Raw genomic sequence first — 18,215 nt, 5'->3', positions numbered from 1 at the left:
ATTCATAAAGCTTTCAATAATCACTTACACCTACATAAAATGGTGACTTTCCAACTCTGGTCCTTTCTTTCCCGCTTGGATAACACTTCAGTGAAATAAAAAGAGGGACAAAAGGCCGCTGAAGTACTAGTAATGAGGCTTGACAACGAAATACCCACTGTCTCCTGTCACAGATGGAGGAACGTGTTTCTGATAATGTTTATTTTATCAAGCATGTGCTTAAATGGTCAGTAACACAACTCATTGATGATGGCAGAACGGTAGATACTGCAGGGTCATCTTGGAAATTACACAGATCAGCTGGAGCCTATTCCCACTGCAGTGAGTGGGGGTTAACAGCAATCAGGTGAACAGGTCTACACCTTCATAGCATCAAACCAGCTTTTGGAGACAGTGGTTCTGCACATATCTAAATATGTGCTCCAAATTTCTTCAAATGTGGTAATTTATGAGGCTGTGCACAACAAGGTAAAATTCAAATACACTCTGCCTCTCTGTTAATTAGGGCCAGAGGTTCCCAACTGCATGTGGGAGAACTGCAAGGCTGTGCCATCTCACCTATTGGGACCATGCACACCAACACACATGAACAGGATCAGGAAAGAGGAACAGCAGCAAGCCAACAAGGACCAAGCAAAGGCAATCTTCTGAAGAGACATGGACAGAAGAACCTTCCTATCTGACAGTCCTTTTATCCGAATCAAATTGGTTTTATCAGAACCCGAGGGCTGACATGAGGTTTTTATATTTTAATACTAGCTAGGTAGCTCGAGACCACCAGAATCACTGCTTCTCTATCCACTTATGCCCTTCTTTTCCTCTCCCTCTCTCTCCTGCAGCCCTCTTCCGCACTCCCCAGTATAAAATCCTCTCCTGCTGCCCTTTGAACAGACTGTGCTGGGAATGTGACATGGGAGCTCCTTAATCTTGTGGTGGCGCCTAGATAATACGGTGATGGGTACTGAAATGCTGAAAAACAGACAGACAGGCAGATGGCTAGATAAGATTAGATGTATAACTAATTTAGCCAGGCATCATACAGAGTGACTGAGAGGAGCTTATTTGCATACAGCAAGCCCTATTGGTAAAACTGCCTTAAAAGTTTGTCATTTTAATTTTAACGGAAGGCAGACCTTTGATCTGAACTGTTTTGAAGGCATGTACATTATTTGAACAGCATCTTGCTTGCCCAGATGATACGAGACAGATCTGTAGTTTCTGGCATGTAAGTACAGAGGATGTGCATACATACATACAGATGGCTACAGGCCAGAGAGATATCTGAGCATTACTGCACAAATACCAACTGAAAACACAATCATTTCCTTGTGCTGATATGTGCTATGAATAACAGCTAATGAAAAGTTCAAACCAGCATCTGTATAACTAAATATAAGCCTGACATACTTTTATATAAGAATGTCCAAAATTTGAATTGCTTCACAAAGCAAAAACAAAGTGTATTAGCTTAGTAATTAAATAGCTGAAACAAACAAATAAATGCTATATCCCTTCCCATTTTCTTCTTTCCTAATAATATTTCTATTTTTTTCACTCAGGAAAGGGGAGGAACAGGGGAATAAAAATAGCCTTCTTGGTTTCACTATTGTTCAGAGGCAGTTTTAGATTCCAGCTCTCAGGCACAAGCACAAATACCAAAATGTTTGTGCTGTGCCCATTACAGATGAAAAAATTTGCATTTTAAACTCAGATTTTATAAGTCATCCAGTGCAGTTTTGTAGCAGATTACTTGTATAAACTTACAAAGGGGGCTGGCACTGACTAGTTGGTAGCCTTTATATATGGACAGGGAAAACAAGTTACCGAGGAAGAATTTAGTTCATTAGCCCAAGTCTAATTTACTCCATTCATCCCAGGGCAGAGGACTATTTTCCACTCAAATCTCTTTGAAGTAAAAATTGCTAAGAACATGCACTAAACAGAGACAAATAGTTCTGGGTCTTAATTATTGATGGAAGAAGCTCTCAGAAGATTCTGCAATTATTTAACAAAACAGTTAAATAAAACTGTCCCAACAGTTCACATGTTAATTCAAGCCTCTGTGGTTCAACCGTAACAGAATCTTTCTCCGGAGCAGGCTCTCTCACAGCATTTTTAATAGATTCTGATTCCACCTGGTTTGAAATTCTGCATCATACCACCTCGCACAAAATGCTGTGTCTCCTTCTCCCCCATCCAAAATTAGGGGAACCCCCAAATCATCACCCACATGCCTAATTTGGACACTTCAGGCCTGTTTTTGTATACTGCCTTACACAGTGTGTAGTCTTAGGGCACTGACAGATGTTCATTTAAAAGCTGATGGGATCCGACCCCTAAGCCCAATAGTCATGCCTCCTGCCATGCCATGCGTACATGGCAGGACACATGATTTTGGGATCAGGAATCAGATCCCAATCATGCCCTACTTGCCAGTGCAGCAGGAACCCAGGTTCACTCAGTTGGTTGTCGGCTGGATTGGGACTGCACCAGGGCTTGATCCAGCCCACCCTCACAGCCAGCTGATCATCAGCTGATAATTGACTGAACCAGGATGCACCAGGGTTCCAACAGGGCCCTGCTGCGCCCTGGGGACAGTTTGAGGCCTGGTACAGTCCCAGATCTGGCCGACAATCAGCTGATCGGCAGCTGGCGCAAGCTGGTTTGAGCCCTGGCACAGTGCCAGATCCAGCCAAAAACCAGCTGTTTGTTGGCCAGTGGGGATGTCACCAGGACCAGTTGGAGGCCTTGATGAAGCCCTAACCCTGCCACACGTTCAGTTTAAGGCAAGATGGAAACCAACCACAAAAATATTACACAAGCGCTGTTTTCCCTTTTTAGGGGCACCATTAATTCCACGAATGTGTGGCTGCGTTACTATTTAAGATGTGATTAACAGACTAATCGTGTCTTAAATTTAATGTCTGCCAGGGGTTTTATATATACATAAGTCTCATAAGTCCAATGGATATATTGCACTGTCTTTCAAATCGGGTAGCATTCTGCTCTCACTTTGCATAATTGGAAAGGACTACAGGAGGGTGCTTCACAGTGAAGAGTCAGGCTTATGTACATACTATGTGAGTATGTACAAACCAAGTAAATGCACATGCAAATGGCTAATTATACATCCAAACAGCACTTGCACATGCAGTGCCCAGTCTGCATAGTGACTGTAACTGCATGTATAATTTCTCTTGATTGCTGAATGCCAAACATTTTTTAAAATGAAATCCAGGGTCTGCAGTAGACTAAGGCAACTGTTCAAAATGGGCATTTATAAAACAGTTCATGTTTAGCTCCCTGAGAATATAGTTTGATTTTCTAACAGCTGAGCAGCCAACAGCTCTCGCTGGGTTTGGAAAAATCTGACCATGCAGGCATCTACATTTAGTTTCAGGAACCTAATTTTATGTACTCATGTTTTGAGAAACACTGGCCAGATTACCAGCTCAGGAAGTCAGTCAATAACTAAACATTCAATGCCAAGAGATCTAGAAAGTGAAAGTCTGTAGAAACATGCTGAAGGAGGAGATCCCTGCTATTGTTATTTATCCTGGAATGAATCTAAAAAAACCTTAAACCCAGCTCAGCAGACAGCTCAGGACATCAGGGAGAAATATAACTTTGTGAACTACATACATGCATTCCTCTATTTGCACAACGACAGCAGTTACCCTTTATACAGCACTTTGCTCCTTCAAATCCCTGCACAAACCAGCTAATAAAATAACGATGCATCGCAACATAACATTTTAACTGCAAAACAAAGGAGCAATGAAGAAAAGTTAAATCGACTTTTTTTTTGCAAAGCTCAGAAATGTTTGGCTTGGAGTTTGGGGCCAAGGCTTTGTCACCATTTCTTCTCCTTTTATCTGAACCAGCTTATTCAGAACTAATCTTCATCATCTAAACCACATAATTAACACACAAAATCATTTTAGAGCAAGCCAGGTCCCAGCAGGAAGCAACATGTCGTATCATGTCCTCATGAGATTATACAGCAAATAATTGTGGTTTCTTCAGTTAAAAGCAAACAAATAAATAAACATTTTCCACATTCAAATGTGTCCCTTGAAAGGGTTTTCTTTTTCTTTTCTTCCTTGTGTTGGACACTTTCTGTCTTACAATGCAATCCTTGCACCAAAATAGAATTCTTATTTCCTTGAATATTCGCCAGGCCTACAGTGGGGAGTAACCATACCCACAGGTGAAAGCAGGAATTGGCCCTTAAATGGAGTGGCCCAGAGTCTCTGTTGTTCTGGTCAATTTGTACCAGGCTCTGGGGACAAATGTAGGTTTTAGTCCAATCTGTATTATCTCCATGCATAAGAATAGCCCAGTGCCAGGAAGTTCTGATCTCGGTTAACTTCCTGATCCAAAGCTCTGAGATGGTTTCATCCCAGGGCTCTGTTTCTGTCCATCACAGAGATGTGAAGTCTGCATTTGGATTCTGGGTTGTTAGAGGTGGCTGTTTTGGGAAGGGTCATCTTTAAAATAGGGGAGAGAAAATGGCTGGAGAGACTGCATCAGGTTGTAGTGAAATAAAAACTAGCTCCCAGAAAAGGAAGTGCCAGGTGCCCAAAGGGCTGTCTTCATTTTATGGATCCAGATAATGCCCATAAAACTTGAGTCAGTAATTTGGCCAGCCCAGACCAGGTAGGCAGAGGCGTAAGTGCTTAGGATCTACTCCCACACTCAGTTCAGTGAGTGCAAAAGAAGGGCAAGTCTTAGCCAACTGAAAACAGGGCTCTACAAGCATGTTTCCAAATACCAGGCAGAGCTCTTCAGTGGGTACATTTGGTGCCTGTTAGGCACTAGTCTGGAGGTGACTGGTTTCCTTGCAGTATTTTTGGCTCTTAGCATTCTTTCCCAGCATTTTGTAAACCACCACAAAGGGGAAGATAAAAGGGGGATTAAGCCCTTCTTGAAATGAAATGCCTGATTCTTCTCTCCCCACAATCTTTTCCTGCTGCCCCTTCCAGGCTGGCAGCCCCTGGCCTTGGCAAGCCCATACAAGCCCTGCTGAGCTGATCTCTGCTGGATGTCCCTTTCTGTAAAGATGAGACTTTGCATGGCCTAGTGGTGAAATCACAGGGCTGGGAGTAAGCATGAGAGTGAAAGGGGATCTATGATTATCGGGATCAGAAGAAGAAAACAATGCACAGAGGGTGCTGGGAGTGAGGACTCTGCTTGGCAGTGCAGGGGCCTAGCTCTTTGTAGTTTCTTAGCTCTGCAAACCAGCTTGGAATTTAGTTCTTTTTTAAAATTTGTAATTAATTTTCCTATGTAAGAAGCAGCAGAGGGTCCAGTGTACCTCCCATTGTAGCTGATGGCAAAACACACACTAGTTTTAATAGGAAAATAATAGAGTTCAAATCCTTTTATTCTCCATCATCACTGATGCTGTTGTAGCATCTCCTGTTCCCTGTACTTTTTCACTCATGCTGAATTGATGCCCAGTCCTCATTTGCTCTACCTTCTCAGCCTCTGTTCCTTGACACAGTTAACACTGCAGATCCCAGTTTGTGCTTCTTCAAAGGGACCAACTGGCTCCTGCAAAAAGTCAACTGCAACCCAGAGGATTAATTGAACTCACTCACTGGCTCCTATGTTGCTCACATTGACTTCTGGTTTTCATGACACAGAGTTTCTCCTGCTTGCTTTTTATCACAAGACTTGTGAATATGTTCAGCTCTTCTCAGGATCCTTGGCCCACCTTCTCTTGAGTACTGAGCCTACTGGGATGGACCAAAAGAAAATAAAATAGCTGCACTCTACAGCTTCAAAAGAGAATTGGGTAGTGTCCCACATGCTGGGAAATCTTTAAATGGAATGGAAGGACTGAGCCTCACTGAGACATACCGTGTTGCCAGCTTTTGTAGTTTTATTGTAAGTCTCGTAATAGTTGATTGTTTTAAAGCCCCAGTTCCTGGAGTTGTGTTTCCAGGTGACCCACATCTTTCATTTAAATGAAAACACGAGGTCTCAGCTATCATGGTTACGGGACTGAACCTACATACACTCCACAGGCTCAAAATCCAAAAGACAACTAGATGCGAACCCCAAATATATCTTTTCTTAATCTCATTACTTTTAAGCCAATCTCATGATTTTGGAGGCTTGAGAAATAATTTCTAAATGTTTGGGGTTTGTGGTACCTGATAAAGGTCTCTGAGTATTAAGGTGTCCACACCGCCCTGCCTAAAGGGGAGATGAGGCCGAAACCAGGATTTTATAGAACTGTCCTTGGAAAATCTTACCCCTAAATACTCAAAGTCCTACTCCAGCAAAGATTGGTTTGAATAAAATCTGGGAGAATTATTAGGGTCAGTCCTTATCAAAATAGAAGCTGCAAGGAGTCCTTATGGAGCACAAATAGACAAGCTGGTTCCAGCGCTTTCACAATACAACAGGAGGAGCATGAATGAGCAGTGAATACAGAGGAGCTTTGGTCTGTGACCAGAGATGGCACTCTCTTCTAGCATGGAGCAAGGAGCTGATTGTTTCTATTCTCTGGCATTTCTGGAAAAAAATCAGAAAATGTCATTTGGGATCAACCCAAGACAAAATTATTTGAAATTCCTAGTGAACCAGAAAGTTTTTTAAAAAAATCACCAGCTGAAACATTTAGTTGGACCCAAAACAAATGTTTAATATAGATTTGGGGGGAGGGGGGGTATAATTAAATAAAACTGAAATAAATTTCAAAATAAATCATACCAGCAGTTCTAAGATGAACAAATCACAATGGTTTGTTTGAAAAATGTTAGCATGACCGATTTGGGGTGGGGGGTCCAGTCTGCTTTTTTTAAAAGTCCTGAAACAGTTCACTAAAATTGACACAAATTCAGTGTTTCAGTCAAATAACATCTGCATTTTTGGAGCCCAAAACTTTCAGGTACTAAAGTTCGCCCTGCTCCCCTCCTCTCCAGAAGGTCGTGGTTAATATGTAAAAGAGGTGACATGGTGAGAGAGGCAAGATTTTAGCATTTCTCAATATAGGCTGAAAATGGCTCTTGGTTTATTTGATCTAGTCCTTTTACAAGGATCCCAGGAAGCAGAGCACAGTCAAGGAAGGGTCAAGATTTGCCTTCATTTCTTGTCACGTGTTGCTGAGTTATGTCTCAATTAGTCTGCAGGCTCCTCTGGCCACGGAAAGTGCCCTAACACGTGTCACCAAAGTAGTGCGTGATTAAAACAATAGTTCTCTTCACTCGGCATTTTCCTTCTGTCTGTGTCTTCCTTGAGCTGAATCCCAAGCAGGTCATTTATTGCTCATCTGTGTGATGTATAAGCAGCATATTTGATATAATTGCAGTTAATATTTTATACTTCAAACATTACATTAAGCCAGCAACTGTTGGCAAACAGCAGGAGGACATAGAGTGTCAGGAATTAGAGGAGAGTCCTATCTAATTTAAATGATGTTGCTCTCAAAAGCTGGCAACGGTGAGTGCGGCTTTTTTAAATGTTTCTATTAGGAGCTGATGTTTATGATCCCTCTCAGCTTCAATCTGGCAAGAAAAACACTTCTCTAAATATTTACATTTCAGATTCTTTGGGACATTTGAAAAATGTCGGCTCGCAGCTTTCCACGCTGCAAAGAGGTTGCAAGGAATGTTATTATTATACTAACGTTAGTCCTGCAGTTCCCTGATTTCCCCTGTGGCAACCCTGATGTTAGCTCTGTTCCTAATGTCACTCGTGTCCTCTAATTTCAATGTCACTCCAGCCATGTGATTGTAAATTAAATTATTGAGCTAATAAGAATGAAATAAATTGTTTTGTGTTAATATTCTAAGTTGATGCCGTGGTCATCAGTTCTAAGTCTCCTGTTTGAATGAACATACTCCCTACAGCTGTATCATCCAACAACGGAGAAAAAAAGAATATTTCCAAAATATAGAAGCTCTTTGGGGCAAGGGCTCGACGTTTGTCCAAAACCTACCACATAAGGCTCATCCAGAAGAGCAGGAACATTTGCTTCCCCAGGGACAAGTAGCAGTGGCACACCTTATGCTGCTGCTATTTGTCCCCAGAGAATGCCCATGCCACACATGCTCTGGCGTGCAGCAAGTTACCCCAGGTAGGGAACGGGAGGCCGGAGCCAGCAACTATGCTAGAGTCCTCCAGGAGCTGCAGCCACGGCAGGAAACCTGGCCGGGCAGGCTCTGGTTTTGGGCAGCACATGCTGCCACCCTGTGCATCACCCTGCTTTTTCTGGCATGGGTTTTTTTTGACCCCAGGAACTCCCCAGGGTCAAAAGTAGCAGCAAAGTAGCGGCACAGGGAATGCCTACATATGTGGAGTGTGGTGCCACAGATGGGTCTGTGGTGCCACATGCTGCAAGTCTGTGGTTGTCTGGCCGTCCCCATGGGGCCTTGGTCTGGTTGTCTTGTCAGTATTACAGCAATAAACAACAGCATTAAGATCATTTTGGGTCACACGGTGCATCATACCGATGCTGAGGTGACCACTTGCATGAGTAACTGCCCATCAACCGGCATAAAACATTCCCAGTGTGTCCACAATGCATCACACATCACAGCCTGAATGCAAAGCCCCCTTAATCTAGTGAAAGCTTACTCTCAGGAACTGTCCTGTTGAAGTCTAGAGCTAGAATACAGCACCTATAGCAAAAATGACCCAACCCAACCCTACATTATCATCACTCATTAGAGAAAAACATCAACTTCAGGTTGGTTCTTCTCTACCAGCAGTAAATTAAACACAATTGAAAGCACAATTAAAACTTAGGTAAGTGCTGAATAAACTATTCACTTTCGTTCAGCAAATCACCTAAGTATGCGGGCCCAGATCCCACTGATTTGAAGTCAAGCATGCACTAACAAGCTTTGGTGAACTGGGACTGAACACCTTGATTTTATCAAGTGCTGAGCAGGGTCAGTTCTCAGGTTGGGTGATAATACCTGTCATTTGCAGGACTGAATAAATACAAGCATTTACCAAAGTAATTTTACTCCTGAGAGCAATGCAACAGATTTAAATATGGAATGCAAAGGGACTACTCACACCTGTGTGTAAAGTCACCAACACATCTGACTATTTACAGGACTGGACCTGATGTCTTTTGTCAGCCTACACAGCTGTTGAGTGTCCTATCTGTGTATCAGAGTAATTAATTACTTAATCAAATGATCAGCTCCATTCCAGCTGAAGATCTGTAAGCCACAATCACCATGGCATCATCTTAGATACAAAACTTATTGCACGCTTGCTAATTATTCTTTTGGGTATCCAGTGAAAAAGCCCAGTTTTGATTAGGGTGAGTAGATTGTTCTCTTGCTTCACAAAAAAAAGTTCTGTGTCTTAGTTCATTAGGTTGCTGTTGATGGGCATGGAGAAGTCCATAGCAAGGTAACTCTTCAATTTGTGACTAAAAAGCCTACTGCAAAACATGAACTCTGAAGTATTAATTATTCTTGGAAAAATAATTAAGAGTAGGTTGCACAATTATAGCGACTGTCATTAGGGGAAGTCAGGTAATATAGAAATTTTAATTATAATGAGGTCTTATCCCAGCGTCTCTGTGATAATGCTAATAGTGTTTGTCTATGCTGCATCACTGAGATACCTGCTGATTTACCTGAGCTAACTTTTAGTTGGCTTACTTTCATGTTGGTGCCAACAGCATGTAGCAAAACGTGCTGAGAAGCAGGGTAAATAGTTAGGTGGCTAGTCTGGGCTTAGCTCTGTTCAACTACCAGTATTAAGCCAACTAGTTTAAAGCTCCTGCACATATAGCTACACTACTGCATAGTCACAGTACAGTGTCTTCTGTGTCCTAAGTGTCATTATTCCTATCACAGGTCTGCAATCTGAGGTGCAAATGGCCAGGCTTTTTTTTTTTAAACCATGTAGGTACCTAAGAACACAGACAAGCACCTAGTGGGGAGTTCAGACAAGTGCGGGTGCCTAACTGCTGTGGGTACTTATGCACTCTGGAGAATTTCATGGGAATTTCTTCAAAGCACTAAGGCATTGATCTGTTGTGTGTGGCAAAACTTGCATGACTCAGATGGTAAATCCCACTTTCTAAGGGACTTAAAGTTCTTGCTTACACATGGAGTTATTCCTGATAAACTCCTTGTACTACCCTAGGATGTTCTGCCACAGAACATTTGCTGTCTTACAGCAAGGTACTGACATTGCTGTGTCACACTTGGCAGCTCTTGCCAGTGCCCCAAGTCCTCTCGGTGGGAGGCTGGGTCAGTAGAAGACATGGTGCCACTGGTAGGAGCCCAGGGCTTACCACTGCTGATGTTGCTGTGTTGCAAGTCCAGGCTTGTTTTTTGTCAGCTGTTGTCTATTGGCTGAGGGTTGGTTTCACTTAGGAAGGTGGATCTATCTATTCAGGAAACACAAAGCTGCATCATTGTCAACTCACAGCAATGTGTGTGTGGATACACACAAGCCCAAGATGCAACTTCTTTCAGCAAAACACCATGGTGTAGATCGGACCCAAATGCCACGTGTCATTCTTATTGCAGAATAAGGGTGACCGTACTTAGGAATGAGTCCCTGTTAGGTACCTAGAAACCTGAAGCTGCGTTTAAAGATGGATGAATATAAAATTTGGGCCTTAAAAAAAAACAGGCCCTTTCAAAGGGATGAATAATTTGGGATGATCAAAGAAAAGACGTTTTTCTACTCTCTGACTTTCAGAGGTACCAAGAACCCAGCTATTCAAATGAGGTCTTTGGATGCTATAAGGCTAGTACCGCTGAAGACTGTCATCTGTTATTTCAGGTCAGACATCCAAAATCCATACCCCTTTGAAAAGTTTGGTCTAAGTGATTTGATGTGTCATATGTCACCGATGGAGAGAACCTCGACTGCCAGCTCCCTGCTCTCAGTACTAGATAGTCCTGCCTCTTCCTCTGTGGTAAATAGATAAGAACAAAAACTGAAAAGCTTGCAAGCTGTGGCGTGGTTTTTACTGGTAACAGGGAGGAGACACTACCAGGGGGTCAGAAAATTCCACAGAAGCAGCACAATAGTTATTGTTGCAAAATGCTGCAAGCTTCTCTTTTGTAGTACAGGATGCTTGGGTAACTTGGGTTCAGGGCATTGTGTCCTTCTGCCCACAGTCAGAAAATCTTTGTCCTGTTATAGATAAGACTGTCAAGTCAAGAGGCAGATGGTTTCAACAGGAGGCTGGCCTAGCCTAAAATTTACCTCACTGTTCCTCAAACTTGGAATAAATAAACTGTGTATTTCAGGGACACTTTCCTTGTCACTAGAAGATAATCACAGATCTTCTGTGGCCCTAGTAATGTGTCCTATTTCATGAGAATTATAAATTCCATAGGGTGAAGCCTGGGGTGCCTTAGAATCTGGAAATAGTTCATAAGTCTGTAAAAAGATTCTGACTGAAATTTTCTCATTACAACTATCCACCACAGCCCAGGAAAACAACATTACCAATCACTTCTGCCATGTAAAATAAACCAGCATTTGCATTTACTAAGATGCAGTTGACTGTACTCTTATCCATAAGAAATTTAGCTGTAGATCTGAAGAATTTCCCTTCTACTTCAACAGCTCCTTTAGTGTGAACAGCATTCCTAGCAAGAATGCATCAGAGTCATCTTACAAAATTCAGTAACACCCACGAGGTCAGGCCACCAAAGCTTGCCAGAACCATTTGATAGGGCCATGGGAACATTAACAATGAACACTAACCTATGTTAACCACAGGATCATTAACGATGTTAACTTAGCCAAAGAAATCATAACCCGTCACTCCTCAGAAGTCAGAAGTGACTACTATATAGGGGCCGTGTCCACACGAGACACTATTGTGCAGTAGCGTTGGGGGGGCACTAACCAAGATGTGACACTACTGCACAGTAGGACTGTGCAAAATTTTGCCAGCCTTTTCATTTCGACACTGTTTCGACACATTTCGAGGTCAAAACAGCAAAATCGAAACAAAACAAAGGGCTTCAAAACAGTGTTGGAACAAAACAAGGCTATTCGAAATGTTTCAAAACTTGAAAAGTTTTGACCATAGCGCTGGGGATGGAAGTCAGTCCAGCTGGGCTGACTTCCCATCCCCGGCACAAGATCAGGCCAGGGACTGAGACAGGGAGCAGCTGGCTGACTGGGATGCTGGATCTAGCGCCGGGGACGGGAAGTCAGCTCAGCTCAGCTGGGCTAACTCCCCACCCTCAGCCCGATCTAGCCCAGCCCAGCTGACTCCCTGTCCCCTGCTCAATCCAGTGCTTAGAATGGGAAGTCAGCTCAGCTGGGCTGATTTCTTGCCCCCAGCCCGATTCAGTGCCGGGGATGGGAAGTCAACCCAGGTGGGCTGACTCCCTGTCCCCTGCCGGATCTAGCGCCGGGAATGGGAAGTCAGCTCAGCTGGGCTGACTTCCCACCCCACTGATCTAGCGAAATGTTGAAACTAAGTTGAAACGGCCTCACTGTTTCAGCGAAGCAAAACAGACCAGCTGTTCTGAATTGAAATGAAATTTGATATGAAATGCTGTTTCTTTGAAACCTCAGAACTTAAGGCAAAATGGAATGGTGCCATTTTGCACAGCCCTACTGCACAGTAGCGTCAGATAAAAACTGTGCAGGGACACTACTGCGCAGTAACACTGGTTACTGAGCAGTCAATTAGTACTTGGTTATGCAAGTACTAAATGACTGTGCCATAACAACTGCGGCCAGGAAGAAGATGCTTCAGAACTTTCTCCTCTAGGCATAACCAGACCCAATGGCTCAACACTGGAGACTAAACATTTCCAAGTGGAAACATGTGCCAACTTTTAACTGGGTGCGTCTACATGAGATGCTTTGCTGCACAGTAGAGCTAATTACTGTGCAGTAAATGCCTGTGTCTACATGTGAAGATGCTTACTGTGCAGTAATTGGCTCTATTCAAGTGAAAATTTGCTACCCGCAAATGCAAGTAGCAAATTTACTTGAGATTACTTACTGTGCAGTAGTGCATGTGTAGCTGCCTGACCGGAAGCAAAATGTGCCCCTGGTCAGCCAGGCTGCAGGGGCCAGGATATTGCTCCCTGCCCCCTGTAGCTGCCTGTTGCTGGGCTGGGCTCTGCCACCAAAGCCCAAGCAGAGACAATGTCCCCCTGCTCCAGCAGCAGGGAGCTTCCAGGCCACACTCCGCGGTCCCAGGGCTGGCAGATCTTTATCTCCCAGCCCAAATCCTGTGGTCATGGGGACAGGGGCTAGGAGACCCATGGAGCTGCTGCTGGGAGAGAAAGATCTCCCAGTGCTGGCTTCACAACCAGAGAGCTGGTTCTGGGAGAGAAGGATCTCCCAGACCAGGTCTCATGACTGCAGGGCTGGGAGAGAAGAATCTCCCAGCACTGGTCCCTTGACTAAGAAGCTGGTGCTGAGAGATAAGGATCTCCAAGGCTGGAATCTGCAATTACAGAGGGAGCTGGGAGCTTTCAGCTGCCGGGGCAGGAAGACATTGTCCCTGCCTGTGCTCCAGTTGTGTAGCCCATCCCAGCAGCAGGCAGCTCCTGAGGGCAGGGAGCAATGTTTCAACCTCTGCCAGGAGACAACTGTCTCCTGGCCCCTGGGCTAGTACCCAGAGCCTAGATCTCCCCCCCCCCCCTCGACTGTTGCAGGGGCCCATTGGAGGGTCACAGGAAGCAGAAGCAATTTACTGCCAGAAGCAGCAAATCTGTTCCTGCATCACTGCAAGACACATATCCAGGAGAGTTTATTCTCGAGTATTTGCATGTGTAGACACGCCCACTGAGAACTAGGACAGAGCTGAATGTAGTACACAGCCTGTCTTTAAAGTGGGATTGGACATTTTACTAAAGATACACTATTTCAATGGCATATTACTGGACCTAATGCAGGAATCCCAGCATGAAGGTCTGTGGCCATCAGGTCATACTATACACACGTAAGAGCTTCTTCTGGCCTTAAAATCAAAGAATCCATGAAAGAAGGAGGTGAAGGAAACCAGAAGAAGGGAGAGTTGAGAGAAATGCTGGAAAGGAGACAAAAACTAGAAGATAATGGTGGGGTATATGTAGGGATGAGGCTGCAAGAACCTTGAAAGGGAAGGCTGAGGAGTTTATCGGCAGGTTCAGACATCATGGCTGGAGCAGTGCTGATGGGAGATGACAATGGCAGCATGAGGATTTCTCATGCATAATATGTGTGCGCTGTTACAAAGAATATGTGTGTTCTCTGAGGTGCTGAGCCTTCCAAATTCATACTGAACCCAGCGAGAGCTGCAGATACTCCACATGGAAAATCAAGCAAGCAGCTTTTCAACAGCCCAGGAGGGCCTGCAGGGCTCAGTAGGAAAGAGCTCAGTAGGAAATTTATCAGTGTAGTTTTATTGTGTAGAGTGATAACTGGTCTGGTAGCCAATGAAATCTGTGACAGTAATTTTTACACTCCGGAGTAACTGGTAATACCAGTTTTGCTAGAAAATTAATAAATGCAAATGTAACTGTTCTAAATACATGTAAGAAACAAGTCACCTCTAAAGATCTGACTTTCATTCCATAGTGTTACATGGCACAAAGAAAAAAAGGTGTAAATTTGCCCCATTTGGCATCTGCTGAACCCCAACATAAAGTGGATTGCTAGCTGGGATTGGTGTGTGGGGTTACAGTTAATAAACTGGCAGTGTTGTCCCAGTCCCTGTAAAATGCACATCAGTCCATCCAAGTATACAGCTGTGTGCAGCATCCAAGTGGGCACTGAGCAGTGAATGCACTTGTGCTCACACAGTCTGGGCTTGATCCTGCATTATGCAAAAGCAAAGCACAGGTCCTGATGCAGGGTAAGCAGTGTTGGGCAGCTCAAGGGAACCAGCAACTGCGTGAGGGACAACACTGCTGCCACACAGCTCCAAGCTACTTCTGGCTCTTAAATGAAGTGAGGCCAGCAAGGAGAGTGCATAGTTCGGTGCCCCATTAGCACTGCAGCTCTGAGTCTTGAGATACATCCAGTCCCTAGTCACACCCTGCACCCTGAGAGTAAGTGAGCAGAGGAACTTCTGACTCCTTGCCTCTCAGTGCAGAGGGCTATGGCTTGTCATAGCCTCTGCACAATTGCCAGTCACTCTTCTCTTGGAGGCCAATAATCTGATGCATCTCAGGAGGGCTATGCAAGGTGTATGCAGGAGGTATATATATTTCTTGGCTGCTAAGGGTGACCTGATGCTGAAGCCATCCAGCGTGGGCCAAAAGCCTACTGCTGCTGAATCAGCTGAGCCCAGTTCTCCAAGCAGTGGTACAATGGAAGAGAAGGATTCTGCAATCTGCCTGGTCTAAAGCTGTTCTGTCCCTGAAATTGCCAGTGGGGGAGCAGGGCCTTTATGATTAGATAAGATGAGGAACCAGGATCTCATTCTGACATTTATAATATTATATCAAAGGTAACCTCATTCCAGTCTATGTGAACTCCATGGAAGATTACTCCTTGTAGTCTAGTTTACTGTTTACCTAGGCTGGTGAGGACCGTGTGTTTGCAATGGTTTCAATCTGGCCTTTACATGTTTGCCTGCTTGCATTTTAGATATTATAGTGGGAATTTGAAAGTTGCTCGGTGCTCGCCTACCCACTCCCCTAGCAAAGAACTGACTTCAGCAGGAGGCAAGTTAGGTTGATGTGGATCACTTTCAAAAACCTCGTCCTACACTGGGATTTGAGTGCACAGGTAGGAATCTGTCCTTGCAAATAAGCTTCCCTTTGTGCACACACGCCCTCATTAGCCTCTAGTTGCTTGGAAGATTATGCATATGTAAACAGGTATGACAGGGGTTTTCAACTTCTTTGAACAAATGTAACCCTCCCCTTCTGTCTCAAAGTTTCAGCTCATGTACCCCTTTATATTTTTATTCTTGTTTTTAAGGGGAGGGGTATGGGGGGGCACAGATGGAGGCCTCTGCGATGAGGAAGGGAGTGGGACTGGGGCAGGTGCTACACAGCCAGGGCAGGGCGCTGGATGGAGCTGCAAGTGACTTGTCCAGGTGGCACGGATAGTGGGGTTGGTTACTGCTGCTGCACACACCCTTGGGGTGCATGGGGGGGCGTGTGCCCCCTGATCAGCATTTAGGGCAGGCTGATGCTGTGGGCTGGGGCTGGTGCGGTGCCAGGTTCTTCCTGGCTAGGGCTGGGCTAGGCTGGGCTGAGCTCAGGGTGGATGGTGACAACACTGGGAGGAGGCTAAAGGAGGGGCTGCAGCCACTCCAAAATTCACCGTAGCCCCTCCAAACCCCCTCCCAGCACTGCCGCCACTGGCCCCAAGCACAGCCCAGCCAAACACCCCCACTGGGAACAGCCCCATGCTGCCCCGGCCCCAGCCTACAGCTGCAGCCCACCCTCACCCCATGCACAGATCCAGGAACACATGCCCCCCATGCCCTCCCATGGGTGTGTGTAGTAGTGGGAGCTGCCTCTCCCCTCTGTGCACGGCTCAGTCCCATGCCCCACCCTGGGTAGGCAGCCCCTGCCCCAGCCTCACTCCCTCCCCCACTGCTGGGGCCTTGATCTGCCTCCCCATACCTCTTCCCTAACGAAAGACTTGCCAGCCGGAGCCAGCTGCTCTCTATGCTGCTGGGCTGCGCTCCTGGCTGCCTGTGCACTGTGCTAAAGCTGCCAGTAAATGGCAAGTGGTATTTATCAGCCACATTATCGCCCACAGTTCTGTGTACCCCTTACGACCTTTTTAAGTACCCCTAGGGGTATGCGTTGCCCCGGTTGACAACCACTGAGGTATGAGATCAAAAGACCCCAGCAAATCATTTCATCAAGTGTCTTCTTGGTAATAATCTGTGGATTAAAACCCAGGGGCTGAGGTCTTGTGAAACATGCTGCATTTGTGTTTCTAAAAAAGGACGGAAACAGGGGTTGACATACCCACAGGTTTTAAGCCATGAGGCATCATCCTTGAGCTGTGCTTTGGGAAATGTTTTTAGAATTACTCTTGCACTTCCATATTTCTGGAGCTTCTGTGCCAAGCTAAGATGTGCTAAGAACCATAAGGGATGATCGTGCTCATGTTCATGTTCTTCCATTCAAATGCCTCTTCTCCCCATAATTGAGCTGCTGTGTGTAGATCTTCTCTCACTCTCCCTTGCCATATGTGTGGGAGTGGATGGCATCAACTTTATGAAATCTGAGCACATGCCAAGAACAGCTGGAGAAGTTGAAACAAGTTCTGGGTGAGGTGAGTTTCATGGGCTGGGCAGGGATTGATATTAACAGAGGTACTGTGGCTACTTGCCATCCCCGGAGTATCGTATACAGCATGTGATGCTGCCAGCTTCAGGAGCAAGTTCCCCATAGAAGGAAAGATTTGATTTTATTCAGCTAATCCTAATACAGAAGATCAGAACAGAGGGATCCAACTCCACCCCACTGCCCCCACTGATGCATCATGTTACTACCAGCATCTTATTGTCAGTCTAAAGTAATTAACATCTTTTGCCCCTGAGTAGCCCTCTTCATCTTCAAAGCATTTTAGCAATGGTAATTAATCAAGCAGCACAACACCCTGCAAAAGGGTTATCCTTCATTTAAGGCATGGGGAAACTGAGGTGCAGAGAGGTTCAAGTAACAGAGCATGTCAGTGGCAGAACTCTTGGGGCCCTCTCTAGTCACCAATCCACATGGTATCCCAATCAGAAAGCCTGTCTGCTGGCCCCATGTTGCTAAGGGCACAAACAAGGTTTTCCATCTTTCTATCCCGGGCCACTGCTTGCTTGTCCTCCTTTTTCTTAGCTCCTTTCAGTTTTCTTGCTCTGAGTGGGGACCAGTTCTTTTGGCTGGCTCCGGAGGTATGAGTTTGGGTGGATTAATGAATCCTCACAACCCAATGCAACCCATGCAAGAACAGGTATTATCCTGCATGCTTTAAAGCTGAGGAAAGCAGGGAGAGATTATGTGAGACAACAGGAGGAGCTGGGGCTCAGAGGTGCCTAGATCCCAAGCCTGTACTCTGACCACCAGCCAGCCTCATCTTCTCTCAGGCACTGCACAGGATGCCTCAGTGCAGTGTTGCAAACTGGACATGAGGAGACGTATCCCCAAGAACATCTTGTACAGTGAGATTCAAGATGGCTCTAGAAAGTGAGGTCACCCTCCAGGGCAGTACCATGATGTGTGCAAAAATGATATGAAGTTGTTCAGCATCAATGTAGAAAGCTGGGAGGAGCATGCAGAATCCTGTCTGACCTGCAG

At 45.0% G+C, this 18,215-nt stretch overlaps 1 long non-coding RNA gene across 1 annotated transcript; it reads left to right on the top strand.

The window, feature by feature from the left end:
* The first annotated feature begins 8,038 nt into the window (after positions 1–8,038).
* LOC109292709 lies at positions 8,039–17,996 on the top strand. The gene is made up of 3 exons (XR_002096177.1): positions 8,039–8,127; positions 9,274–9,277; positions 17,985–17,996. It is a non-coding gene; the product is annotated as an uncharacterized LOC109292709 (long non-coding RNA).
* The last annotated feature ends 219 nt before the right edge of the window (positions 17,997–18,215 follow it).

The sequence above is a fragment of the Gavialis gangeticus genome, unplaced genomic scaffold (genome assembly GCF_001723915.1).
Source record: "Gavialis gangeticus isolate Ggan-Ray unplaced genomic scaffold, GavGan_comp1, whole genome shotgun sequence".
NCBI lineage: Eukaryota > Metazoa > Chordata > Crocodylia > Gavialidae > Gavialis > Gavialis gangeticus.
The sequence above is the reverse complement of the archived record's forward strand: the minus strand, read 5'-3'. Positions and strand labels throughout refer to the sequence as shown.